The 7,198-nt window shown below is 44.0% G+C and overlaps 1 protein-coding gene across 2 annotated transcripts in view; it reads right to left on the reverse strand.

Moving 5' to 3' along the window:
- st3gal5 (ST3 beta-galactoside alpha-2,3-sialyltransferase 5) overlaps positions 1–4,515 on the reverse strand; it is an 86,344-nt gene extending 81,829 nt beyond the window's left edge. For both annotated transcript variants that reach the window (XM_059965620.1, XM_059965621.1), the window contains exon 1: positions 4,299–4,515. The gene's annotated coding sequence lies outside the window, so the exon portion shown is untranslated. The remainder of the gene's footprint in view (positions 1–4,298) is intronic.
- Between the last annotated feature and the right edge of the window lie 2,683 nt (positions 4,516–7,198).

Raw genomic sequence — 7,198 nt, forward strand, 5'->3', positions numbered from 1 at the left:
CAATGAATTACAAAGCTATCTTGATCAGTTATGGAGACAAATTATGGATTTCAACATATTATGAAGCGAGTCTTTTTTTATGAGTCAGACCAGGGCAGGACTTATATAGGTGAATGGCAGAGCACCAACATGTGCACAGAACAGAGGGATCTGGAAATACAACTGCTGTTTGCTGAAAGCTGCCAAGCAAGTGGACAGAGTGGTAAAGAAGGGATTTAGCAGCACACCCGACATCAGTCAGGGAATCCAGTTCAGGAGAATGGACATTATTTTGCAGTTACAAGTCACTGGTGAGACCACACTTGGAGTAGCGTGACAAGTTTTGGTCACTGTTATAGAAAAGATGCTTCTAGCCAGAGCATGTGCAGGATTGATTTGAGGATGCTGCCTGGACTAGAGAGCCAGACTTAAACGGAGAGGTTGAATTGAATTGACTTCATTCCTTACATTCTTCACATACACGAGTACAAATCTTTACGTTACATCTCCATCTAAATGTGCAATTTATAGTAGTTTGTAATAAACAGTATGTATAACAGGACAGTGAATATAACATAGAAATACAATTGGATCAGTATGAATTAATCAGTCTGATGGCCTGGTGTATGAAGCTGTCCCGGAGCCTGTTGGTCCTGGCTTTTATGCTGCGGTACTGATCCCCACATGGCAGCAGCTGGAACAGTTTGTGGTTGGGTTGACTCAGGTCTCCAATGATCCTTCAGGCCCTTTTTTCACACCTGTCTTTGGAAATGTCCTGAACAGTGGGAAGTTCACATCTACAGATGTGCTGGGTTGTCCGCACCACTCTGCAGAGTCCTGCAATTGAGGGAAGTACAGTTCCCATACCAGGCAGTGATACAGCCAGTCAGGATGCTCTCAACTGTGCCCCTGTAGAAAGTCCTTAGGATTTGGGGACTCATGCCAAACTTCTTCAACCATCTGAGGTGAAAGAGGCACTGTTGTACTTTTTTCACCACACAGCCAGTTTGCACAGACCACGTGAGATCCTCACTGATGTGGATACCGAGAAACTTAAAGCTGCTCACCCTCTCAACCCCAGATCCATTGATGTCAATAAGGGTGAGCCTGTCTCCATTCCTCCTGTAGTCCACAACCAGCTCCTTTGTTTTTGGAACATTGAGGGAGAGGTTGTTTTCTAGACACCACTCTGGATCTTTATTCTCTGGAGCACAGAAGAATGAGGGGTTATATCACTGAAATTTTTATAAATCACGAGGTGGATGATCACAGTCTCTTCTCCAGGTTGGGGAGTCCAAAACTAGAGGGATTAGATACAAGATAAGAGAGTGGGAATCTAAGAGACCCAAGAGGCAACTTCTTTACGTAGAAATAGTGAGCACCTGAAATGAGCTGTCAGAGTTAAATAGTCAAGGTAGGTACAAGTGCAACACTCAAGAGGTATTCTTGGGTAGATACAAGGGAAGGGCTTCGAGGGTGATAGGCTGAATATGGGCAACTGGGACGAGCAGGGAGGATGCTGTGGTTGGCATTGTACGTGTGTTGTCATTATTAGAGATCCTTCAGCCTGTACACCTGATCCATCTGTTCCTCAATGCTACACTGAGCCTACCATTCATTGTATATACATAATGCAAATCCTCAAGCTTATTGAGAATAAATTTTGCATGTCATTGCATTGCTCAAGTCACTTTCACCACTATTTTACATCTGCAAAATGTAAAAATTTTGCAGTCCCAGCACTGATCCCTGTATTACACCACTGATCAAAAGATGCTAATCACAAATCAATTCTTCACAAACATCTTGTTCCTCCTTTTATGAAGGGAATTTTGTTTCCTATTTGTCAACATCTCTAGGGCCCAACAGATTTTACCTTCCAAACGAGTCTCCCGCGTGAGATTTTGTCAAACATAAGTGAGTCCATATGAACGACACCACTCCCAAAAGACTTGATTACATCTTCAAAAATTCAATCAAATTACACGGACACAATTGCCTCTTAAGAAAGCCATCCTCGCCACCTTTAATTAATTCCTGTCTTTCTGGATAGAATTAATCCTGTCTTTTGGTTTTGTTCCAATGACTTTTCCATGAATGAACCAAAATGTTGTTTTTAATAGAAGAATCAAAGAAAATAGATTGACCTGGCCAACACCATCAATTAGATTGTGCATTTCAATTCTCCACAAATGTCACACAACAAAAATTCAGTTTATCTGCCACTTTAAAAATGTCCATTTGAAATGGATGTGAAAATACAGAACAAATTTGATAGCACCACATGCATTTAATTCTATGCTTCCTTGTTAACATCTACAATATGACAATACCGAGGAGCTTGAGCACTTTTGATAAAATTTACTTTGATTCTGAACAAAACATTCAATCTGCCATGTCCACAGCGTCCATAGGAAGAAGTACAGTCAGAAGAAGATGGAGAGCCGGCAAGGAGTGATTGTGAGAGGGACAGAGAAAAAATAACAACTAAAATAGGGGGAAAATAATTAATAAATAAATCAGGGATGGGGTAAGAAGGGGAGGAGAGGCAAAAACAGAAATTAGAGAAATCAATGTTCATGCCACCAGGTTGGAGGCTACCCAAACAGAATATAAGGTGCTGTTCCTCCAACCCGAGTGTGGCTTCATCTTGACAGTAGAGGAGGCTATGGATAGACATATCAGAATGGGAATGAGAGTGAATTAAAATGTGTGGCCACTGGGAGATCTTGCGTTTTCTGGCTGACCGAGCGTAGGTGTTCAGCAAAATGGTCTCCCAGTCTGCGTCAGTCTCACCAATATACAAAAGGCCACACCGGAAGCACCGGATGCAGTATACCACACCAGCCGACTCACAGGTGAAATGTCGCCTCACTTCTGGAAGGACTGTCTGGGGTCCTGAATGGTGGTGAGGGAGGAAGTGTAAGGGCAGGTGTAACACTTGTTCCGCTTACAAGGATAAGAGCTGGGTGGGAGATCGGTGGGAAGGGATGGGGGGGACGAGTGGACAAGGGAGTCGCATAGGGAGCGAATCCCTGTGGAAAGCAGAAAGGGGGGAGGAGATGTGCTTGGTGGTGGATCCCGTGGAAGTACCCCTTTCTGCTTGAATTTCCAGCATCTGCAGATGTCCTCGTGTTTGCCCACTGGTGGATCTGGACACGGCAGATTTAATGTTTTGTTCAGAGTCAATGTAAATTTTATTATCAAAGTATGGGTATCTCCATATATTACCTTGAGATTCATTTCTTACAGGCATTTACAGGAGAATAAAGAAATACAATTAGCCGGAGGTGTAGTGACATCTGAACCAGACTTCGAGGTGAGTTGTCACGGGTTCGAATCAGGCCAGCTCCTTGCATGATTTTCATCCGCACCGGCTTGAGCGTCGAGCTAGCAACTCGGCCTCAAAAAACAGACAAAACTGCTAAAGAAACGGCAAGGTTGCCACTCAATGCGCTTCACGGCGCAGAAAACAAAGAGAATAGAATGGAATTTATAAGCAACTGGCATGCGAAGATAAAACGGCAATTTCTTTTAAAAGAGTAGCTAGTCCGAAGGTTAGCTTTATCGATTGAGGTCTCAGCTACTGAAATAGATGGAGCATTTAGATTATGTGCCTTGCCCCACCCTACAAATTGACTCGATGAGTCTCCTCCTCCTCCCCCCCCCCCCCGGTTAAATGCAAAATAGCTCTGGGGCTCCTTTGGAGGTGCCAGATATCTGAATAACATTCCCGCAAAGCTTGGCCAGCGTGCAAATCGAGGACGCAGACTGCGGCAATGAAACCCCACCCCCTAATTATTTCCCGCAGCAATAATTCCAACACCAAAAACCGGCGACAATTAAAAAATAATAATATGCCCACCGATCAATCGCTGAACCGGTTCTCTGACGGTCATTTGTTCCCCAAATCCCTCCCATCCAAAATAAAAGCACAATTGAGTCTGGTTATGTTTTCGACACGCATAAAGACGTGCAAACTGGCATCGGTGCCGAATTGTCAGAAGTCAAACTGTTTTAAATCGTACGTCAACTAAAAATAGTTATTTGACGAGACGCTGAATTTCATACCGGCGTTTTCTCTAACGTGAAATACATCCAAAGCCCAAAAATATTAAGAACAAGGTGTAGTTTTTCGTATTTTCCTTCCCCAACACTGAAACCCTCCGACCCACATTCATTTTCTTCTGCTTTACAAAGGGACGGTTTAAGAACTGTGCGGCGAGAAACGACCCAGTGTGAGAACAAAAGGGATAGAAATTAAAGAATTATCGGGGGAGGGGTGGTGGAGAACCGCCGGCGATTCTACCGTCACCTACCTTCGCGAATGATTCCGTATGTTCCTCATAATAAGATTCAAAACGTCGTTTTGTGTTAATAACGGCGCAAGGATGCCGTTCTTTTTCTTTCCCGGGATTATGTAAGTGAAAACAGGCTTAAGCCTCTTACAACCAAATGAATCAGTTGATGAAAGCGAATGAATTAGAGGTGGGTTCGCTGCCGAGGTGGATAGCCGGCTGGGAGGAAGCGGGGAAGCAGTGCGAGGCGAGATAAGTAACCGCAAGGTTCTCGTTAGATGGGCGGGGCGAGGAATAAAGGAGACCGGTCTTTCGCTAAAATTGCGACTCCGCGGTTGATGGACGTTCCAAGTCTCCAATGGACGCCGCCGCCGGTGACAGGGTCAGCATTGTATTTTGATGACGTGCGGGTTGGGTGGTCGGTTCAGATTGTGATGGTGCGCGACCGTTCGGCCGAAAGCGATGGCGCTTTGCTTATCGAGGAAGTCCCACCTGAGGTACTTTAAATTTCCTTTAACCTTTCCTTCCCCACTATCACGCTAAATTTCTGTAGGGTTTTCTTGACCAGCAACGTGGGCTTCCCCCCCCCCCACCCAACAGATGCTGGGCCACACGGTGAGTTTCTCCAGAAAGTTTGTTTTGCTTTCCGTTCCGATTTAAAATCCAACTACTGATAAAAAGGAAGCGCATAGTGCGTTGGCCTATTTTTTTAATTAATCAGAATCGGGTTCAAGAGCCACGAGGTCCAGCTCTACAGAACTGGTTGCACTGGACGGTTCAGTTCTGGTCGTTTCAAGAGAACGATGTACGAAGCTTTAGAGATATGCAGGTCTTTACAAGGATGCTGCCTGAACTAGTGAGCGTGTCTTTATGGGGACAAGTTGCGACAGCTAGTGTTTTTCTCTTTGAAGCAGAAGGATGAGAAATGAGGTGTACACGATGTAAAGAGAGATGGAGTGGATAGCCAGAAACTTGGTAGGCTAATAAGAAGGGTATAATTTTAATATATTTGGAGGAAAATGCGGGAGCGTGGCAGAAGTAAACCTTTACCTGGGAGCAGTGAGTGTATGAAACTCCCTGCCATACTCCCTCCCTGGTGGTAGAGGCAAATACATTAGGCACATGAGTGATTGGAAAATGGGGGCTCATGTAGGAGGGAACGGTTATATTGATCTTGAAGTAGGTTAAAAGTTCAGCACAGCATTGTGCTGTAGTGGTCTATGTAATATTCCAAATGTAGTCTACCAAAGTTTTAATAACTGCTTAAGTTTCCCGATTTGTACTCAGTACCACAATCAGTTGATGAAGTATGCTGTATGGCTGCTTTACCATTCCAGGTTGCCACTTTTGGAAAGCTGTAGATGTACACCCCAAGATTCCTCTCCAGATCAATGGTCCTAGGGAACCAACATTTATTTTGCATGACATTTAAAAATTTGACAAACTTCTATAAAACTGTAAACACAAAATACACTGCAAATGCTGGGTTCTATAAATGTGTATTGCAGAGTATATTGACTGGTTGAATCATGGTCTGTTATTGAAACACCAATGCCCTTGAGTGGAAAAAAGTAGTAGATATGGCCCAGTCCATCACGGGTAATACCCTCCACACCACTGAGCACAGCTACACAGAGTACTGTCACAGGAAAGCAGCATCCATCATCAGGGACCCCACCCTTCTCTTACTGCTGCCATCAGTAAGAAGGTACAGGAGTTTCAGGACTTGTGCCACCAGGTTCAGGAACAATTCCAGGTATTACCCCTCAACCATCAGTCTCTTGAACCAGTGGAGCAACTTCACGTGCCCCTTCACTGGACTGCACCCTCAGCCTATGGATTCACTTTCAAGGAGACTTCATCTCATGATCTTGATATTCATTGCATATTTATTGTTGTTTCCATTTTTTTTGTATTTGTGCTATTATTGTTTTTTGAATGCTAGACGTTTGCCCATCCTGTTGGGTGCGTCGTTCATTGATTCTGTATTGTTTCTTGGATTTACTGAGTGTACCCGCAAGAAGGATCAGCTGGTGATGTAATGGCATCAGCACTGGACTTCAAAGCAGATGGTCCCGAGTTCAAACCCATTGGGTCCCAACCAGGGCAGCAGCAGTAGCTGTGCAGAAGAAGGGCCTGGCAATCTACTTCTGTATCGTCCATGAGGTCACGAAGAATCGGACTCGACTTAACAACTGAACAACACCCACAAGAAAATGAATTTCAGGATTGTATATGGTGACATATGTGTACTTCGATAATACATTTACTTTGAATTTTGAACTTTGTATACTTTCCCCTTAAATTTGGTGGCGGTTTGATTCTGCATGTTCAGTTGGCTGTTTTATTTAGAGAAATCTTTCACCTCTTCCTACTGCAATCTGAAGTTCCTCCCTGAAGACTATCATCATCCCAGTGCCAAGAAAAGCAAGGTAATGTGCCTTAATGGAGACACAAGAAATTGCAGAAGTTGGAACCTGTTGCAGCCAGTCATCTGCTGGAAGAACCCAGCAGGTCAGGCAGCAACAGTGGGAGGAAACTAATTATTGACATGAGATTCAGCAGATGCTGGAAATTCAGAGCAACACAAACAAAATACTGGAGGGGCTCAGCATCTGTGGAGGGAAATAATCAATCTTTTAGGCTGAGACCCTTCATCAGAATTAGGAATGTCTTGGCCTGAAACATTGACTGTTTATCCCCCTCCTTAGATGCTATCAACCCAAGGAATTTTCAACGTCTCGAGTCACAGTTCTTCATCAGGATTGAGAGTAGAGAAGCAATATGGCCAGTATAAAGAGAAAAGAGCATTCTACTTGCATCACAGCCTGGTTTGAAGGCTGCAATGCACAGGAATGCAAAAAGGCTGCAGAGATTGTAGACTCAGCCAGCTACATCACCTTATTTTTTTTCCTTTGGAC

This window comes from Hypanus sabinus, chromosome 3 (assembly GCF_030144855.1).
Source record: "Hypanus sabinus isolate sHypSab1 chromosome 3, sHypSab1.hap1, whole genome shotgun sequence".
Classification (NCBI taxonomy): domain Eukaryota; kingdom Metazoa; phylum Chordata; class Chondrichthyes; order Myliobatiformes; family Dasyatidae; genus Hypanus; species Hypanus sabinus.